Raw genomic sequence first — 22,410 nt, 5'->3', positions numbered from 1 at the left:
TATATTATACCTTAGGGATGCAAAGAACTGAGGTCCAAAGATTAAAACCCCCCCACAAAGGAGCTGGGTTTGAATCTTACCTTTGTAATATTACTGTGTATTTCTTTTGTTTTAATTATTATTATTAATATAATTTATATATTTATAAATAATTACATAATATATATTAAATAATCATAAATACTACAAATTTAAACAATTATTTAATTAATTATATAATATTAACAATCTCTTATATTTATATAGAGCTTTAGGCTTTAAAATTTAAAATAAAATTTAATTCTAAATGATCGAATCAAATAGGCATTTGATATGAGCAATTGAATGGATAATAGAAATGTTAGCTATTATTACTATTGTAGGTCTAAAGATTTATGTACATAATAGAATGTCAAAAAAGGTGACTGCACATGAAATTGTGCTTGCTTTTCTCTTCAAGTAGATAATTCGACCTGTAGTTTTCAGACTTGTCCTACTTGTCTATGAATGAATAAATGGGGGAGAAACAAAAGCATTTTAAAGTGCTTTCAATGAGTTAGGTACTGGGATTACAAAAAAAAAGGGGAAAAAAAGACTTTCAGCTCTCAAAGAACTTATGTTTTAATTTTTGTTGTTCATTTATGATTGACTCCTTGTTTCTCCAGTTTGGGTTTTATTGACAAAGGCACTGACATGTTAGGGTTAAGATCTTCCCCAGAATCATACAGTAAGTGTGGGAGGCTGGATCTTCCTGATTTCAGGCTCTGCTCTTTAGCTCCCATGTTTATTAAGAGAAGACAATTTAGGCAATTCCCTAAACTTCTCCAGGCCTTCTTCTATAAGTGGGGATTCCCCTCGGGCTCAGAGAAGCTAGCCTGAGGAAAGATCTTTGCCCACCTCACAGCATCCAATGCTTGAGAGAGGCTGCTGCAGAATGAGTTAGTTACTTGGATGGAGAATTCAGCTGTACCAGTAAGTCAGTGAAAAGTACTGGGAACTTATGTCAGAGAAAACTTGTCAGCGCCAGATTCCCTGCAGATACATAATTCTGGCCTAAAGGGTATTAAATGCCTAAATTTCAGAGGAAGCCAATACTGGGAGCCATGTTGGAACATGCCCATCAGGAGCTCAGATGAGGTTATCTTCTGCATGTAGAGAGGGAGTGAGATCACTCTTATTGTCTGCAGACTCCAGGATGCAGAACTGAATTTAGCAATACTCCGGCCAGAGTCTCCCTCCCCTAAGGACTTGCATTCCAGCCCCTGGGGCAGACAGATTTATGATGCTATAAAAATATAGTTCATAGAATCATTTTTTGGGACCTCAGAGACCATTTCTCCCAACCCCCTCCTTTACAGATAAGGAAACTGAGGTCCAGAGAAGTTACCTGCCAGGGTTTTTGTGAGGATTAAATTTAGATATATAATACACATGCTTATATAAACATATAATATAACATATGTAATATATACATAATATATTACATGTAAGAATACACAATAAGTATACATTATATATACATATAAGTATACATTATATGTAATATGCAAGCATAGATAATATAAAAATATATAAGTATACATTATATACACATATATGCAAGTAGGCATTATATGTAATATGAAAGAATAGATAATATATATGATATAATGTATATGTAATATGATATAACATACATAACCCTATAGCACAAATATCTCCCCATAATGTACAATATATAAATATATAACACACATATAATGTAATATGTGTAACTATATAAAATATAAGCATATAATATATTTTATACTAAAGTAAGTATACATAATATATAATATATAAGTATATATGATATACACATAATGTGATATATACAAGGATATATCATATTCAGGATTATAACATACAAGTATTTATAACATACATAATATATATAAGCATATATAATATAGAAAGATATAAAATATATAGATAATATAACATGTAAGTACACATAATATAGAACCATATATAATATATAGATACTTTATGTAAGTATACCTAATGTATTATATAGCAATTATCTAATATATAGCATATATTATATATAATAATATAATATATAACACACATAATATAAATATATGTGATATAGGAGCTTCTAGAATATATAGATAATATAACATATGTAAGCATACATGAAATTTTATATATAAATATATACAATATATTCCAGTATAATATGTAAACATATATGATTTAAATAAACACATACATATAACACATACATAAGAATACATAATATATAATATATGCAATATAATATATAATCTTCAATTTTTTTATATCACAATACATAAGCATATTATATATATATATATATGTAGTTTCACATATAACTATAGTGGTTTGAGGTCAACAAAACACTTTTGCATATATATGCATACATACAAATATATATATATATATATATTACATAGTGTTTTACAGACTTTAAAACACTGTATAGAGATGTTAGATATTATTACTATCATGGGTCTGAGAATAGAAGTCATTCAATCTAGTGATGTCCAACTCAACTTGAACCAGGAATCATTCAACTGTGGAGAAGGCTCTCTAAGAGCCCCATATTGACTTAGAGAATCACACATTCATGTTATTTTTTGTATTTTTATCTCTTTTATTAAATATTTTCCAGTTTTGCTAAATGTTTTTCCAGTTCATCTAATCTGGTTCTTTCAAACTTGGTCACAATGTGGTAGGTATTTGACATTTCTAACCTAATCGAATACTTTGACTTTATAGAGAGGCAATTCATAACAGTTAAATGACTTGCCCCAAATCATTAACCCTAGTGAAAGAGTTGGCATTCAAACTCAGGAAGTCTCGGGACTCCAAGTTCAGTATTTGTTCCTACTGCATTATGCTATATTTTCTGAAAATGCCTAATGATGGGAGAAGGTGAAACAAGTCTGCAGAACACTGGGAAGTTCAGTCATAGGTCCAAATTGTGGAGAACCTTAAATGTGGGATAAGAGGGTTGGACTTTGATCCTACGGACAAGAGGGAGTCACCTTTGAGTAGGAAGGTGATAAAGCCAGACCTGTGGTTTAGGAAGATTATTTTTGGCAATTATGTGAAGGATGGATTAACATCACAGGATTCTACATCAGAGAAAATGAATTTGTGAACTTGGGTTGTGGACATGCAAGAGGAGAGGAGGCAGGCAGTGAATAATGTGGAGGAAAAATCAGCAACAGGACTTGGTGAAAAGGGACAAAGAAGAAATTGAGGAGAAACTAAGGTTGTAATTAAGTTTCCTAGTTACCATAGCTACTTCAAGTCTAAGTGTGTGTTCTTGGATATGACCACTGTTAGTAAATGTTCTTTTATGATGCTTACCTGGTGGTGGAACATTTGGTCCAATTAATTAAATCTTGGAATGATTATAATATTAAAGTAAAAATAGCTAGCAGCCTATTAAATGATGAATACCTACACCAATGAAACATAAGATCCTTGAAATATGTGCATATAATTTATATATGCATATGTAACCCACACATATCTATCTATATATATATAATATGTTGTGTATGTGCATTTATGTGCTTAAAACTGCATGAAGACTTTTGGGACAATGTATGTATTTCTATTTTTCTTCTGCCTTCAGATCTATCTTCATCTCTTTCTCTCTCTCTCCCACCTGCCCCTCCTCTCTCGATAGAATATCTATAGTTATACATTCTCACTTTTTGGATAGAGATATCTATAGTTATAAATCTCTAGATAGATGTTTCTATAGTTATAGCTTTCTCTCTCTCTCCTCCCCCCTTCCTTTTTTCTTCTCCCCTTTCATCCCTCCCTGCTTCTTTCCTCCTCTGTCCTTTCTTTCCTCTCTCATCCCTTCCTTCCATCCTTCCATTCCTCTCTTTCTCCCTCCTGCCTTCTCTCTTTCCCTCCTCTCTCTCTCTCTCTCTCTCTCTCTCTCTCTCTCTCTCTCTCTCTCTCTCTCTCTGTCTCTTTCTGTCTCTCTCTTTCTCTCTCTCTCTGTCTGTCTGTCTCTTTCTCTTTCTCTCTGTCTCTCCCCATCTTCCCCCTTGACATATGTAGATAAATATTTCTAGAGAGATAAATAGCTATAGATATATCTATGACTATAGATATTTATAGGTATAGATAGACATATACAGAGAGAGCTAAATGCAGATCTATGCATATATGTGTTCATGTAAACATATATATGCATATATATCAATAATGTGAAAGCCAAGAAAGTTAATGCAATCTTAGGCTGTAATATGAAAAATATAGCTTTTAGCAAGATGGAGTATTGGAACAAGACAAATGGTCTCACTCAATCATTCTTCCTGTCTCCCCTCAAGTTCACTGCAGACTGAGAGTCAAGGATAATGCCTGGGGAATAGAAACTGCCTAAAAGGTAGAGACAAGGTGTGGTTGGTCCTGACTTTGCTCACGTTTCAAAGGTAAGGGCCAGAGAAGGGAGTATTTTTTTCCCTTTGGGTTTAATTTTCAATCTTTCATCTAGGAAGGTATTTAAAGTCTTTTCTCCCTTTCTTTGTCTCTCTCGAAGTTTAGCACAATAGTTGACATATAGTCCGCACTTATTAAATGTCTGCTGATTAAGCGATGTGGAATTTGCCTTGACTTAAATATTTTATAATGTCTATTGGAGAGACAGTAGGGACTAGAGTGAAAAAGAATTGAATTCAAATTCTCCCTTTGACCCATATTGGATATGTTACCCTGTGCAATCCATTTACCCTTTCATTACTCTGGGTAATTTTCTAAGACTATAATGTTTCAGAACAGTTTCTGATGTATATTTGCATTAATATTCATTAGAAAAATTGGTTTATAATTTTCTTTCTCTGTTTTGGCTCTTCCTGGTTTAGATATTAGTATTATATTTGTATCATGGAAAAATTTGTCTATTTCCCCAAATGGTTTATATAATATTGAGATTAATTGTTCTATAAATGTTTGGTAGAATTCACTTGAAAATCCATCTGGCCCTGGGGAGTTTTTCTTAGAGAATATCTGATGTGCATTTGAAGAGGAAATTCCCTGAGCTAGTATAATCACCTGCCCCTTTCTCAAATAGAGCCTAAAAATGAATTTTTATTTTAAAAGTCCGGAGAACCTAATTATATTTTGAGGCAGCACAATAGAAGAAAGTGATTAATGATGGGCTTGGCTTTTGGAAGCTCTGGGTTCAAATCCTTCTCCTGGCATTTGTTAGCTGTTTGACCTTGAATATATTATTTAACCTCTATTTCCTCGGGGAGCTTCCTTTATTCTTGCCAAGTAGCTCCTTATGCTGATTAAATCACATTTCCTTCTATTATGGGAGTTTGCTATTAATATAATGAATCCTTTGTAAATGCAATGCTCTTTTTTATTAACTTCTTACTAATTTATTAGATTTGTAAGTTTGCAGTTTTTAAACTAAGTTTTCTTAAGGCAGAGGACAAATACTACCGAAAATAATAGCTGTCATCTCTATAGCGATTTTTAAGGATTTCAAAGTACCCTCCATACTTTATCTCACTTGATGTGTAGCTATTATCTGGGTATTGCTAGCCCTTATTGCTTTATGCACACATTCTGAAACATAAAAACAAGAACACTTTTTTAATAAACACTAAGAGATGAAAATAATAATCTATTAGTTATGCAAATTGGCATGATTCCCAGACCCAGAGCCTGTGAGAAATTAGGTCAAACATATCTTTCAGGTTGAATTCAAGTAAGAATTTGGATAAATGGGAGGCAAAATCAAGATGGCAGAGTAAAGACAGGAACCTCTCCTCCAAACTGCTCTAAATCCCTTTAAATAATGACCTTAAACAAATTTTAAAGCAGCAGAATACCTCAAAAGATGGAGTAGAACATTTTCCAGCCAAAGAATTTGGATAAAAGAGTATGGACCTTAATAAATGTGTGTTGACTGATGGATCAGATGGATAGATTGTTAAAACTTGCAGATAACTATAGGAGGCAGAGAGAGCTGAGCTTTGAGATGGAGGTCTTGGAGTCGAAGCTTGTCTCTGCCATGGTAGGATCTTTGGCAAATCTCTTTAACTCTTGCAAAAATGAGAGGTTGAATGAATAGTTTCTGAGCTCCATACCAGTGCTAAATGTGGGATCCTATGATACTTAACTATATTCCTATTAAGATTTATAGGGTCTGAGTTTTAGAGTTAAAAGAAATCTTAAGGAGTTCCTAGCCAAACCATCTCATTTTACAGATGAAGAAACAGGCTTGGCAAAGGTAAATGAATTGTTATAAATGATGTCATAGATTTAGGATTAGAAGGGACCTTAAAGGACATCTAGTCCAAGCTCCTCATTTTACAGGTTGGGAAATTGAGTCCAGGGAAATAAAATGATTTTCATTTAGGAGTAAATGGCAGGTCCTCAGACTCCAAACTTTTATTGGGCAACTATCAAGTGTGAGACACTATGTGAGGCAGCTGGATGAGAAGATAATGAGTTAAAAAAAATTAGAACAGGTTATGTTTAAGAGGAACATTAATTCCACTGCTTTAGGTTTAAATGCATCTGAAATTAAATTCTATCTTGTATTCAAGTGTACGAGCAACTAGGTAATATGATGAATAGAATTTGAGGGATTTGTAGTCAGGAAAACCTAAATTCAAATTTATTAGCTGTGTGATCCTAGGCAAGTCACTTAACCTATCTATTGGTTTCATTTTTTCCATCTGTGAAATAAGGGTAATAATTGAATCTATCTCATAAAGTTATTGTGTAGATAAAACAAGATGAGATGTACAAAAGTTTTGGAAGCCTGCTATTGTTTCATTTCTGGACTTCCATCTAATAAGCTTCAAATTTTGCATTCATTAAATACTCATTGTCATCTATTTATCCCCTTCAGCCTCACGGCTTCCCCAGCAACCTCCAAGATGTTCATATCTTAAAGAAGAAATTTTTTACCCTTTTCTTTGTTTGTTTTCCTTGTCGGTTCCAAATTATTTTCCTGCATTAGTTCAAGCTGTTAGCATAGCAGCTCCAAGAATGGGGACTAATGAGGGTGGTGGATTCTGGCTTTCATATAGAATTAGAAACCTGTGTCCATGGAAACCGAGGGAGAAATAAAACCTGAGATTCCCTTTCTTTTTGTTCTTTTTTTTTCACCTCTAGCCCAACCTCCTCTTTCACCCCCTCCTTCCCAAATCTAGGGAAGGAATATCTGAGAATGATTACATGTTGTAACAAATCCAATTTTCAAGGTGCCAGGAAACCAGGATGACACAAGTTGATAATTTTTGACACCTCCAAAGGGGGCAACGCTGATATACCAGGTGCCAGATGTGATACTAGGCTACCATCATCTGAAACCATTATTTTTTGATGCTAATAGCAGAACTTCATGTTCACGGACTATGGTGACATGATACCAGGAAGCTGAAATTCATCTTTAACTCGGTTTGTGTAGAAAATCTATATTTCTGATTTACTTGTGGAAATTCCCTCCACCTGGGCAGGTTTGCAATTACAGTCTTAGACAATTACCTAGAGGAAAGCTGAGAATTTCAGATTTTCCTATAACCACACAGCTAGCATGGGACAAACAGAGCTTGTGAAAAGCAGGTCAGTTATCTATCTCCTATGTCCCAAAGCCTCTCTGGATGGCCAGTAATGATTTTAAATAAGTGAAAGAGCCTCAGACACTTACTTACTCTATGATCCTAGACAAGCTATTTGACCGCCCTGGCCTGCAAAAAAATGATAAAAGATTGTTTGTTTAAACCTTTTGGGAAGAAGAATTCTTCTTCCCAAATAGATTCAGTGGAACTCAGATGAACTGAAATGGCCAATCTTGGAGAACAGACAATGAACCACTTTTACTTTCTTTTGGTTCTGAGGTGGTAAACTATGAGTGTGGAATTTTGCATGTGTAATCAAACCAGAGCCTTTGGTTGACTTGTTTTTGCTTAACTTTTCCTTTCTTACAAGAATGGATTGAGTGGGGTGGGAAAATATAATGATATAAAAAAGGAATCAAAACAATAATTTAAAAAGTAAACAATGATATAAAAAGCAATCAAAACAATAATTTAAAAAGAAAAAAGTAGGAAGAATTTTATCATTAAAAAGTGTTTGTTGTTTTTTTAAACAATCATTTATGCTACTGGAATCAATTAGTCAACAAACATTTATGAAAGTCTATTCTGCAAAGCATTGTGCTAAGTGATAGGAATCAAAGGAAAGCAAATAAAAAAATTATCTCAAAACTCAATAGCCTTTACTGTCAAGGAGCATGCAGTCTAATGAGAGAGATAGTAATGGAGACAACTGTGTACAAATAGGCTCTATGTAGGATAAATTGGAAATCAACAAAGGGAACTCACCAGCATTGAGGGGGATCAGAAAGATCTCTTTCTAGAAGGTGAGACATTAGGTGGGATTTGAAGGAAGCCGAAGAGACAGAGATCTGGAGAGAGACACACAGTGAAAATGCTTGGAGTTGGGAGAGAAACATTGTCATGGGATCACAGAGTTTGGGGATGGAAGGGACAGGGGGTATAACAGCAGCACAAACAATATCCCAGATGAGTGATGTAAAAATAATTTCTCTTTTCCTTTGGATTCCTCTGTCATGTTCTTTCTAGGAGGCAGCCAAGCAAGAGTTAAGGAAGATGGAACAAGGCCTGGGAGGCAGCAACAGCTGTTCTGCACATGGGAAGAAGGGACTGGGCATCAAAATAAGGAAGAGAAATGAGAAATGATGGTCCTGAGTAATAAAAATAATAGCTGGTATTTATGGATTGCTTTAAGTTTTGGGAAGCATTTTGTCCATTTCATTTCCTTTGATCCATAAAACTCTATGAATAGAATCTGTAGACATTTCCATTTTACAAAGAAATTGAGGCTCCACGAGTTTAATTGAGTTGACTGTGTTACCACTGACATTAATATTCCCATTTTATGAATGAAAAAATTGAGACTCCAAGGGAATAAATGAAATTAACTGTTACTACGGACATCAATACTCCCATTTTACAGCTGAAAAAATTGAGTTTCCAAGAATTTAAATGAGTTGACTCCATTTACACAGCTAACAAATATCACAGATAAAATTAAAAATCAGGTCTCATTAGGGTGCTTTTCAACATAGAAAGTCAATACAGACAGCAAAATAACAGTTTGGTCATGTATACTTATTTTGTATTTAATTTATACTTTAGTATATTTAACATCTACTGGTCATCCTGCCATCTAGGGGAGGGGGTGGGGAAAAGGAGGGGAAAAATTGGAACAAAAGGTTTGGCAATTGTCAATGCTGTAAAATTACCCATGCCTATAACTTGCAAATAAAAAGCTATTTAAGAAAAAAAAGTCAGTACAGAATGGTACAATGCAAAGAATTAAATTTAGAGCCAGAGGACTTTGAATTCTATCCTTGCCACGTGTTATCTGTGTGCACTGGTATAAAAAGCTTCCATCTCTGGACCTCAGCTATCTTATCTGTAAAATGAGGGGAATGGGCTAGATGCCCTGTAAGGTCCTTTCAAATTGTAAAACTATGATGTAGAGAGAACATTTGTTATATAGGGCCAATAGAAAAAGAAGCTAAGGAGTTAAAACTTTGTATCTTATCTCATTTGATCTTCACAATAACTCTGTGAGATAGATGCTAATCTTACCCCCATTTTGCAGACGAGAAAACTTAGTCTGAGAGGTTGTGATTTATCTTGAGTAGCTAAGGTAGGATTTGAATTTGGGTCTTCCTAACTCTAAATCTTATCTAATATATTACCTAGCTGACTCACTTGTGATAAGGATGATCAGGTGCTTTCCCCTAAGAAAGAGCCCATCTAGGAGAATTATGGTAGAATTATTCTCTGCCAATTATAGTTAGTATAATGGCACTGAGGCTGACATATGTCATTCAACATTAACAATAGGGAAGGCGGCTGCTTTTCTTGGGTATATAGCTGGGATATGATAATCAGCTTGTCAGACTTGACATCACACACGGCAAAGCCTATTGTGGAGCAGGAGAAAGATCCTGGGATTCCTTGTTAAAAGCACTGGGTTCAAAGCTTTGTGCTGTCATTCACCTGTGTGATCTTGGGCCACTATATTTCTGTGAGCTTTACTTTTATTAACCGCAATCTGAAGGGATTGGATTTGTGGCTATTAATATCACTTCTAGCTCTAATTCTAAGATCTTATTGCTTATATTAATGTTTTTTAAAATCTGATTTGAATGATGGCTTTCATTATTATTCACCATTTTTGAAAATATTCCCCTCTTTTCCTTTAGAAAGTCATCTTTTATAACAATGGGAAAAATATAAAAATGGAAATAGAAAAAAATGAGAAACCTAGCCTGTCTGACAGTATATGCTGTATTCCTCCCTTTCCCTCTCCCCTATGATGCCCGTCTCTAAAGAAAGGGTAGAGAGGTTCATTTTCTCATCTTTAAGTCTTATCATTTTAATAAGGAACTTCTATGACCACAAGTGTCAGATGTATAGCAATCTCATTTCAAAGGTGCGTCTTGTTATTATGCATCTTATCGGAAATAATATGGAAAACAGAAGGATGCTGTTATTTCCCCTTTCCCTTCCTCTAGGACAGAGAGAATATGGTTTCCTGGTCTCTGGGACTTCTTGGTGGGGATGGTGTACGAGACACTCTTCAGCCTGTGTTGAGAAATATCTGGTGCCATAAAATCCATGACTCTGGATGGTTTCTTTCTTACTCCCAGGTGAGAATTCCAAGTCTAGATTTTCATTAACCTCTGAGACCGACTATGAAGGTATTTTCCCCTTTTCAGCCACCACCAACCAACCCAATAAGGAGACAAAACTTCTGCAGACTCTCTGTGGTCTAAGATTTAAATGATCTGGACTCATGCTTTCACTAATATAACTAACTCCCTGGTAGGGAAACTTCCTCCACTGAGGCAGGTCAGCAAGCCTCTTGTGATTTTACTTATCACATCCCAAATTTCTCTTTATTTAGTTTTAATTCTAAAATTTATTTTGGACATTTTAGAAAGAACAGAACAATAATAAATTTCATTGCAGAATATGACTAATCTTTAAGGAAACTAGAAGAAGAAAAAAGCTACACAGATATGAGATAGGAAATAACCTATGAGTGATAAGTATGTCAGAAAAGAATCTGGAGGTCACAGTGGACAAAAAGTTTAGCATAAATCAGAATTTATGTTCTTGTAAAAAAGTCAAGAGTTATACTGGGATGCATAAATCTAAATATCTACATAGATAGAGTGGTCTTCTTCCTGCTCATCAAATAACATTCCTCCCATTTTTTTTTAGGGGAACATAGCCTAAGACATTCTTGTATCAGTATGATTTACTCAGTGAATGTAAATCAGGAAGCAGTTGGATTCATTCTTCATTTTTCTTTTTTGTGTTTTCACATATTTAATCCTTCCTTTGTTTAGAGGAAGTTGTGAACATCCTATTTTCTAAGACTAATCCTTCCATCTGGGCCCATGCTCATCCCCCATCTCCTCTGAGACCAAACTTCATTAATCATCAATTTTCCTTTAATCTCCAATATCTTCCTCTCCTTTGGTTCCTTCCTTTTTTGCCTATAAACATATTCAAGTTTCCTCTATTCTGGAAAGAAAAGAAAAGAAGGGAAGAGGAGAAAAGATAACAAACAAAAAGGACCCTTCATTGACCCAGCTACTCATTTGAGTGACCTTCTCATCTTTCACCTACCTTTCACTGCCAGACTTCCAGAAAGTCATTCCCAGTCCCTAACAGTGACTGGTACTGTACAGTAGTTCCTTATAAATGCATGTTGATTGGTTGATCGTGGTACATATAATATTTTCTAGGGTTTACACCCAGAGAATTTTTTTAAAGTGACAATTTATTGACTAGTCATAAATGAAATAATTTAACAACTAAACTTAAGCCTATGTTCCATAATAAAAATTCATCATAAAACCAAATTGGATGTTTATCTATCAAAGCTGGAAAATTTTGAAAGTAATTCAAATTACCTTTCTCATATTGTTAACTTTATAAAATTGAGGAATAAGTATGTAAAAAAGCTTAGACTTTCCTGACAAAGATTACAAAATGAATGTGAAACTGATTGAAAGTGTGTCTGTGTTCTAAAACAAATAGTAGAAGTTTTAGTTGAAAATATTTGGTTATCCCACATTCAATAACATACAAGAAAAATTCCTTCAAACAAGTCATTCTTGGAATCCCTTTTGTGGTACACTTCATTCAAGAATGCTTTAATGAGTTTTCACTGAATCTTTAGAAACTTTGCAGTTCTTAAGAGCATTGTTTTATAGTATAATTAAAATTATTTTATAGCATTTAACAAGAACAACAAAAAAAGGTCTAAAAAGGAAAAAAAAAAGATAAGCTAATTCTAAAACCAAGCCATATGCAAAATATATCAATCCATACTTTAAAACTAAGATAACATATCAAGTGATTATATTAAAATATGAAGACATTTTTTTTGAGGAGACATGACCTTGTGTCTGAGCACCCTTCATTTACAAATCCATGATGTTGGTAATGCTATATGTCTGTGTCTTTTTTTGTTCCTATAAACATGCAGATTTCAAATTCAATATGGGTCTTTTCCTTGAGATGGGGAATTGGTTGGATCTCCCAGTAAGGACTGGGAAAGTTGGCTAGTCTCTGTGGGGAAAGTAGTTCAGTTATTATTGGTATCCATTATGTCTTTTAGTCTAAGTCCATAGTAAGGAGCTAGTGGTTCAGTCTGGGAGCATAATTTCAGACTAATCAGATTAGTATGATTGGAAAAGTCAAGGCATAAAGACTTGGTAGGAAGGAGAAAACTGAGAATAACCCCTTGATCTGAGCTGAGACTCCTATATTTTGGGCAGGACCACTCAACTTCAAGAGCGAGTCAAGAAGCCAAGCAGATGCCCAAGATGGAAGAAATTGGTGGAAAAATTCAAGGAAAAAAATGGCAGGTTAATTTAAAATATCATGGGACAGAAAGTGTGGACTAATGAGAAGAACACAGGATTTAGATGCAGAGGTCTTGGATTCAAATTCTACCTTGATATTTTCTACCTATTGTGACTTTAGGGAAGTCCCAACTTTCCTTAAACCCCACCCAGTGTCTTTGATTAGGACTAGAGTCTAAAGAAAAGTCTTTGGTTTGGTCTTTAGTTGCCTTCTGCTTCTAGAGTTAGATTTTTCTCCCCAATAAATTGGTAAATCCACTTCTACTTCCTCCATTCTTTGCTTGGCTACATGGCTACAACTCGGGCTCAATCTCTTCTTGCTTCTTAATTTTTAAACTTAATATATTTGAAATCCTAAGCAGTCTGCCTGCTCCAATTTCTCATCTTTCCAATTCAACTTTCTGAGTTTGGTTATGATCCCATACTTCCTCTGTTTAAAAATGTTCCATATTTATGACCTACACAATAAATCCTAATAAAAGTGTAGCATTCAAAGACTAAAATGCTCTGTTTTTTAAAAGCCTGGTATCTTTCTACTTTTCCAGTCTTCTTACTTATACTTTACTCCCTCTATGAACTCTGTGATTCAGACACAGTGGGTACGAGGTACTCTGAGAACAAAGTCTCTATAAAAATTTGTAACACAAGGTTTGGGAAGAGTGAATATTGAAAATTATCTATACATATATTTTGAAAATAAAAAGCTTTAATAAAAACAAATCACGGTCTCTGTGCCTTCATTCATTTTCTATGAATCTTTCCTCCCTCCCTTCTTCCTTTCTTTCCTTTCTCCCTCTCTCTCCTCCCCCTTTCCCTTCCTTCCTTCTTTAGTTCTTTTTCTATTCCCAGTACTTAGCACAATGCCTGGCATATAATAGGTCCTTAATAAATATTGACTGATTATTGATTGATTGAACGCTCTCCCTGCTCATCTCTTAGTTTCCCTGACTTTTATCAAGATTTAACATACAAACCACCTTCTGCAACCCTGACCCTTTCTCAGTCTCCTTGGACTTTTGCTCTTAGATTACCCTCTCGTTACTCTGTCTGAATCTCGTGTTTACCTACCACATGTTGTCTACCCCATGAGGAAGCAAGCTCTTTGAGGGCAGAGACTTTATTTGCTTTTTCTTTGCTTCCCTAGCACTTAGTCCAGAGCCTGGCACATAAGAAACTCTTGTTGGCTGGCTGGTTGACTGTCATCAACCTACCTTTTCAGCCTTATTTCATACTACTGAAAACATACTCTCTGTTCCAGTCAAATTTAATTACTGAGCATTTCCTAAACAAGTACTGTGCAGCTTCTTCCTCTGAGCCTCTGCTCACTCCAATTTTTGGCCCCCCCCCCCTTTTTTTTTTTTTGGTAATGTCTTCTTTCCTCTCCCCATTGCAGCATCTGCTGGTTGAATTTTTGGCCCTGGGCAGAACACCTGTGGAGGAGATTTCCCACCGGTACAGTCCAGAACACCCGCATTCCTCATTTCATTGAAAACTTTGGGGCTAGCTAGCCTTTCAGGTTCCTCTGTTATTGTTATTCAAGTTCTGTCAACTGGACAGTGCTTGTCTCCGGGACTTCTCTGATCCATATTCTTTGAACTGTGTTAATCTAGTCTCACTGCCTCAGGTAGAAGTTGTGTTCCCATATTACTCTTTTTCAAAATCACTATCCCTATATCTATCAATCTTATTCCTTTTCAAGTTCCCTCCAATCCAATTTGCCCATCTCTTAATGAATATTTTTTCTTTCTTTTCTTTTCTTTTCCCTCCCTCTCTCTCTTTCTTTCCCTCCCTCCCTCACCTCCTCCCTCCTCTTTCCTTCTTTCCCTCCTCTCTCTCTTCCTCATGCCCTCCATCACCAAAGAACCAATCACTCACCACCTTCCACCAAAAGGTGGTAAAAGTAAGAACCCTAAGCATGGCAGTACCCTCCAAATCAGCCCTCCTGCTTTTGACTCAGTTCCCACAACCATCATCTCTAAAGGCATCAGCTATGGAGAAGCCACCTTATAATTGCTTCTGAAAGAACTGTGTTTTTTAGCTCTGCTCTTTAGCAACCACAGAGAGGAAAGTTCTTGACATTAAAGATCAGAGCACTGTCAAATGATTCAAAATCAGAAACTTATATGATTCTAACAAAAGAAACATTAAAGGAACTATACCATCTGCTTTGTGTTGTACTCTAAGTAAAAGCCATGAGATCTTTCCATCTGATTTGCAGTTGAAACCTTCAATATGTATTGTCTTTCCTATTAGAATTGAGATCAGACTCTATATTTTTATTTGTATTCGTGTTTGCATGAGTTTCCTCATCTGTAAAATGAACTGGTGAAGGACATGGGAAACCACATCATGGCACTTACTACGTGCCTCATAAATATTTTTTCATTCATTCATTCATGGTATAGGTGGTACTTGAATTCAGGTCTTTTTGACAGAAGCTGGCTCTCTATCCACTTTGCTGCACTCTCCCTCTTCATGTAGTTACCACATAGTATTTAGTATCATCATTATTTGTGCATGTTTCATATTTACTTATTAGACTGAAAGAAATTGGAAATTATATCAATCAATCAACAAACATTTATTAAGCCCTTACTATATGTCAAGTATTGTGACATACTGGAGATATAATGACAAAAATTAAATAATACCTACATTCAAGGAACTCACTAAAATGTTTCATCTCCTCCAGCATCCTATGCAGGGTTCTGTTCATAGATGCCAATGGTGAATTGTGTGCTGAATTGCATGAAATCCTTCCAGTCCATTCAGAGCAGAAACTAGGGATTTTTACACTTAGAGGAAGTGATTCAAACAGTCCATTTTGTGGAGATGGGAAAAGGAGATTGCTAATTGGTAACTTCTAATGTCAGCTAATTATTTTGGTAATTAGGGACAAAGTTCTCTTTTATTTATGCAGCTGAAGAACTGCAAGTATTCTCAATACCCTTTAAATTCAGTGCCCTGAATCAAAGCCCGTGTTGTTTATCCTTAGTTATGGCTCTGGTATCAGCTCAATTATTCCACCAATCCCCTGAGTTATATAATCTCTTCCTTCTGTATAACTAAGCAGTTACTATTTCCCTCAAGTAATAAACATGCACAACTTTATATTTTATTTATTTGTGTGCATATCCACCTGATTGGAGAGTGACTTTATAGAATCTAATAAAATTGTGAGCATGACGTGGACAGTTAACAGCAAGTGCTTTATGATGATGAGAATCTTCGATTTAGTGCTGATCAGCCATAGTTTGTATGATAAGCTCCCCAATTAAAGACGTGCTGACAAGAATTCAGAGAAAACCGACAAAGAGATGATTAACAGGTTAAACATCTGCAGATCTATGGGTCAAAGGAACAGGGTCATTTACCTACAGAAGGGAAGTCTGGGGGATAACTTAATGATGATGTTGTTGTTGTTTTTAATGGTTCAAGGGTAACTAGGTTTGAGAGGTTGATTGATTCTTCTTTTTTCCACTGAAGGACAGTATTGGGTGAAATGGGTTTCAACCATAGTATCCGAGATTCAAATGAGATACAGAGATAGTCAAATGAGAGAGATTCAAAGGAAGAATTTTAACATTTAGGGTTATTAAACTACATATGGGGACAGAGGTTGCAAAGTTTTCTTCCTGGAACACTTCTAAACATGAAACAGCTTAGAATATGTGATTGCTTAACATTTTTTTCTTCCTAGTTCCATTTTTTGTATGCTTTCGCGATGGGAAGGTTTAATGAAGAGAATGCTGAGTTTGAAGTCAAGAAATATGTAGGTTTGAATTTCACCACTGACATTTATGAAGTATATGATCCAAGGATTTCTCTTAACCTCTTTTAGCTCTAGTTTTTGCTTCTGTAAACAGTGGATAATAATAACACCTAAGTCAAGGTTGTTGTGAAGATCGGGATAATACATACAAAGTGCTTTGCACACCTCAAAACCCAAAAACTTTATTTTTTATTGCTTTTGTGTGACTCTGACTTACTCTCTCTCTTCTTGATCCAACTCCTTAGGACTTATTTATTAAGTCATACCATCCAAGGATCACAGATTTAGAATTGGAAGAGATTTCAGAGACCATCTAGTCTATCCCACCTTACATTTTACAGATGAGAAAAATGAGACTTGAGGGAGGAAGTGTTAAATGACTTTAAAATCATTTTATTTTTATTTTATGCAATTAAGCACCTCCATAAAGTAGTTTAATAAAAAGATAATCATATGTAAGACTTCAAATCTATTATGCTATTCCTTTTAAATATATAATAAAGTTGTCATATAAATTTGTTGTCTTTGCCCTGTTCTAAAGTTGGCTACCATTAGACACAAATAAGTATATAAATATGTATATTTATGGAGATTTATTCTATATATCCTTCTATATATCACTTCTTTCTCTGGATGTAGAAAGTATCTTTCTTCATTTGTTCTCTATTTTTAATTTCTGTATTTATAATAGTCAAAAGGATTTAGTTGCTCAAAACCATTCTTAAAACAAGATTGCTGTTACTGTATATACTGTTTACTTGGTTCTGCTCACTTCACTTATCACTAATTCATGTGAGTTTTTCCATGACTTTCTAAAATGGTTGAACTCATCTTTTTTTAAAGCACAGTAGTTTTCGATCACAATGATATATAATAACTTTTTCAATCATTCCCCAATTGACTTTTCCAAGTTTACACAGGAAGGTAGAAAGTATCAGAGACAAGATTTGAATTCAGGAGGCCAGTGCTCTTTTCATCGTGCCATGTGGGTAGAGCAAGTTTCCCAAACTGCAGAACTCACAAACCTTTTCACAGTGATGTTTTAATGATACATCCTCAAAAAAAATTCCTTCTCTGATTCTTACATCTAGATATGCAGTAAAGTTTGCAGTCATTGTAATTCATTCATTTTAGACTCTTCTCTTCAGAATTTCAATGCAGTTCTATGAAATTCCCTTTCCCCCATAACCATTATATATCTTCACCTCAGAATTTCAGTGGTTTTGAAAAGCTCTTGTATTAGTTTTCATGGTTTAAAATCCTTATGCCCTGATGTGTCTGGCCAAGCCTGAGTCTGCTGTTCAGTTGTATATGGGTCTTCATGACCCCATTTTTGTTGTTTTGCAAAGATATTGGTCATTTCCTTTTCTAGCCCAGTTTATAGATGAGGAAATTGAGGTAAATGGGGTGAAATGTAAACTACCACCTACCTGCTCTACATCTCCTAAATGGGGACCCAGAAAAGTTGGGCTTTTCAAAGCATTATGTAGATCCATTATGTATTTATTTATTTTTTCCAGTCAATCAGAAGATAAAATTAGTTCAAAATAGACATTTAATTAAATGAAATATCATGCAGTAATAATATAGATCACAACAGAATATTCACTCTCAATACCCAAGGCACACTCTTCTACAACTATATATATCATCAGTTGGGAGAATAGACACAATAGGGATTATTCATGAAAAATTGTTATTTGTTCTTCATCTTTGATCATGATATGCCATGTAACTAAATTGGATTTGAGTGTGGGAGGGCTGAGCTAGGTCACCTGGCTCCCTTTTTCCTCCAGAGCCATCTGGGTCCAGAGGCCAGACATAGATCAGGATGACTAGGGATGGCAGGAAGAGTAAATACGCAGGGAATGCAAAATGACCGGGGTAACCCACACTCCCAGTGGATAGCAGCTCACACCTTCAATCCTGCAGGAGCAGTGTCTTCAGATGATGTTATACAATTGCTCTGATTGGACCCGTTTATCACTTGTCAAATGTGGTGAGTATTGGGCACATTATTGGTTCCCAATTTTCTTCTAGGATTTGCTAGACTTGGTGGTGTGTTTTAGGTGTTTCTTCCTACAATCATTTTCTATTTTCATCTCTTGACAGGTGTGTTTCAGGTGGCCGATCATCTCAGCTTTAGTCTACTGGGATGTAATAGTTAAGACTGTTCCTCCATGGTAAGGACAAATTGTCAACAATTTAGTCAAAGTCATAGTCATCACGCAGTTAACAAAAGTCAGAATTCTCCTGTTGGTCTCCTATTAATTCTCATATTTGTTACCCCAAAATATCATCATTTAGAGAGTAAAGTATTCCCAAGATCCTCTCTATCTTAACATGCAAATGAATTTTTGATCCAGAAGAAATGATAAGCTTAGGAGGCAGGACCCTTGTTTTCCACTCACATAGCCTCATTTCTGCCTTATTTATGAGATCTGTCAGCAGCATTTCGAACTGTATTGACCAGCTGAAAAACCTTGTCTCCTTACATGTAAGATAAAAGGATTATATTAGATGACCCTTTGAAATACATGATCTAATGATGGTACTATTTCATCAATGTGGGGAACTTTGAGTATGGAAACTCCCTTGCATTCAAATCACAACTCAATTGTGCCGCAAAATCTTAGAGAATTGTCTGGGGCACAGAGTTTAAATAATTTTGTTTGTATGTATCAGAGTCAGGGATTGAACTCAAGTCTTCTTGAAAATTAGAATGATTTTTCCCTTATCATTTTATGTGCATAGACACTCACACAATGCATATATATATATGTATATATACACAAGAATATGCAATAGATGTAATATCATAGTTATTATACTATATGTACTACACACACATAATATACATATACAATATACATACTATATTATATAGTATATGTGCTATAGTATTCTTCCTATATATTATTATATTATAATATTATATTCTATATAATATTCTATAATATTATTATATTCTATACAAATTATTTGTTATATATATACTATATTATACTGTAAAATAAAATGTATTATACTTAAATACCATATATGGTATGTTATACAATATATACTATGTATACATATAAAATATGACATCTTTCTATAAATGCTTTTATAACTATAGATATACATATTCTCTCTGACTCTCTGACTTTCTCTTGTTTGTACTATTAAATACTAAAAGAGTTTTTTTTCCTGGAAGAAGGGCTTTGTCAAATGTCAGATTCATATTTCTTCAACAGCCTTTCTTGAAGTGTGTACAAAACTCCTACTTTTCAGATTTATACTTATTTGTTCCATATGAACAATTACCCCCAAATTAATTCATCCTCTTAGCCATGCCTTTATTCTACTTCACTGAATCATCATTTCTAAGATGTTCTTTATTTTCTCTTCTTGTGACATTTGATATTCAATATTGCAATTACTTAGCTTCTTTTCTTCTTCAAGAATGCATTTTTCTTTGTTTTTCCCTTCACCTCCCTTCTAATTCAACTCTAACTCTCTCTCTCTCTCTCTCTCTCTCTCTCTCTCTCTCTCTCTCCCCTTACCTTTCTCCCTCTATTTCCTTTTTTCCCTTCCTCCCTGCCCTCTTTCCTTCTTCTTCTTCTTCTTTTTTTTTTTAGACAATTAGGGTTAAATGACTTGCCTTGAGTCATGCAGATAAGTGTTTGAAGCTGGATTTGAACTCAGGTCCTCCTGACTCCAGCTCAGAGCTCTCTCTACTACATGACTTAGCTGTCCTTATTATAATCATTTTAGATCATCCTAACTCTTACAATTCAAAACTTTGAGCATCTTTCTTGTTTTTTTTTTTTTTCTTTCATGGTAGACTTAAACTTTACAAATGTGCAATTCTTCTAAAATACTTATTGCTACTTTAAAAAATTGGTTAGATTTTTCTCTTCTTGTCTGCCTTTTACTGTTGTAGATTTTGCTCCTTTAACTCAAAGACTATCTTTTGTGCTCTAGGAGACTTTATTTCGGGGCTTGAGATAGGCAAAAAAGGAAATTAAAGATTCTCTTTCTCCCCTTCTGTATTTATTCTCTTGCCTTTTTGTTCTGTCTGTACTCATGAATGTCTTTGGGATTTTCCCCCATTAGGGTATACTCCTTGTGAGCAGGGAATGTTTTATTCTCAGAGCCTAGTTGGGATTGCTTTGTTCCTTGTATTCATATTCTCGGTGTCTGGCACATAAATGCTGGTGGGTTGATTGATTGATAGGTTCTTGTTGTCCTTCTACTCCTTAGACATTCTGAACTCTTCTTTTTCTGTTCTCTAAGGAGTAATACTCTGGGGCCAAGCTGGATAGAAAGGAAGAAGGATAGATTTGGCAAAATGAAAGAAAGGATGTAAAGAAGGTGAGAGATAGATGAATTATAACCTGCTTTCTTCAATACAGCTCATCTGTGAAGAAGTCCTGATGGTATCTGGCATATTTGCAAAGCACACCTGCACATTCTGCATATGTGATTTTATCTGGGCTATTCAATAACCTAGTCAGGTTGAAAGTATCTCTATTTTTTTTAGATTAGGAAACAGAGGGTCAAAGAGGTCATAGGATACCAAAATCTAGCATTTATATGGTGCATTAACATTTGCAAAATTCTTTACATGTAGTATCTCTTTAATTCTCATAACAGCCTCTGAAGCTTGGTGCTAAAAATCATCATCCCCATTACACAGATGAGTAAATTGTGGTCAAGGGTAAATGACTTGTCCAGGGTCACACAGAGAGTCAGAATCTGAAGCAGGATTTGAACTCACATCTCCCTAACTCAGAGATATGCAGATAAATGTTTAACAATGGGGGAAGACTTTTAAGTTCAATGTGCATTATTAACATATTCTCCATCACTTTCTTAAGTTGAGATAATCAACAGAATAATGAATCATGCCTTATTTTGTATCAATCATTTGCCAATTTCTGAGGCGTAAAGGCTCACACAGAAAATTTACCAACCAGTTCTAGTTGGAGCTGATGCTAGTACATCTCTACTCCCACTCCATGTCTAGCATTCTTCCATGTATGCCACCTTGTTGTCTTTAGTTTGTGGGTAACAAAGGACCTTAGAGGTATTTAGACCAAGGCTTCTTCAACTTTTTCCACTTGTGATCCCTTTTTGCTCAAGAAATTTTTATATAGCCCTGGATATATAGGTATATAAAATAAGTATACAAATCTAATATTTGCTGAAAACAAATCATAATTTTGCAACCCCCACATTCACTTACAAGACCCCTTATGGGACCTTAAACCACAGTTTAAGGAGTTTAGATATCCTCCAAATTCCAAATTACAGATGGAGAAACTGAGATCCAAGCAAGTTAAGTGCTTTGTCTAAGTTCACACAAGTGACAAAACTGGAATTGAAAGGAAGTATTATGAATTAATACCTAACTAATAAATGCTTGATATAGGATTCAAACTCAGGTTTTCTTAACACTGGGTCTAGCCCCTCTAACATACTTGATAGATGCTTTACACCAACAAATCACTTTCTTGTACTTAGTACTATTTAAAATTTAGTGTCAGATTGGTCAGTATTATTATTTCTATTTTCAAGATGAGAAAAGTAAGATGTGGAAACCTTCCACAACTTGTTGCTCAGTCTCCCATTTCTTAAGGAGGAGAGCAGTGGGAAGGGGAGGTAAAGCTAGGTTCTTTGACAATTTAGATTCCTTGCATACGGCCTTTTCCACGGCTGT

This window comes from Sarcophilus harrisii, chromosome 5, assembly GCF_902635505.1.
Source record: "Sarcophilus harrisii chromosome 5, mSarHar1.11, whole genome shotgun sequence".
NCBI classification, from domain to species: Eukaryota; Metazoa; Chordata; class Mammalia; order Dasyuromorphia; family Dasyuridae; genus Sarcophilus; species Sarcophilus harrisii.
Note: the sequence above shows the minus strand (reverse complement) of the source record.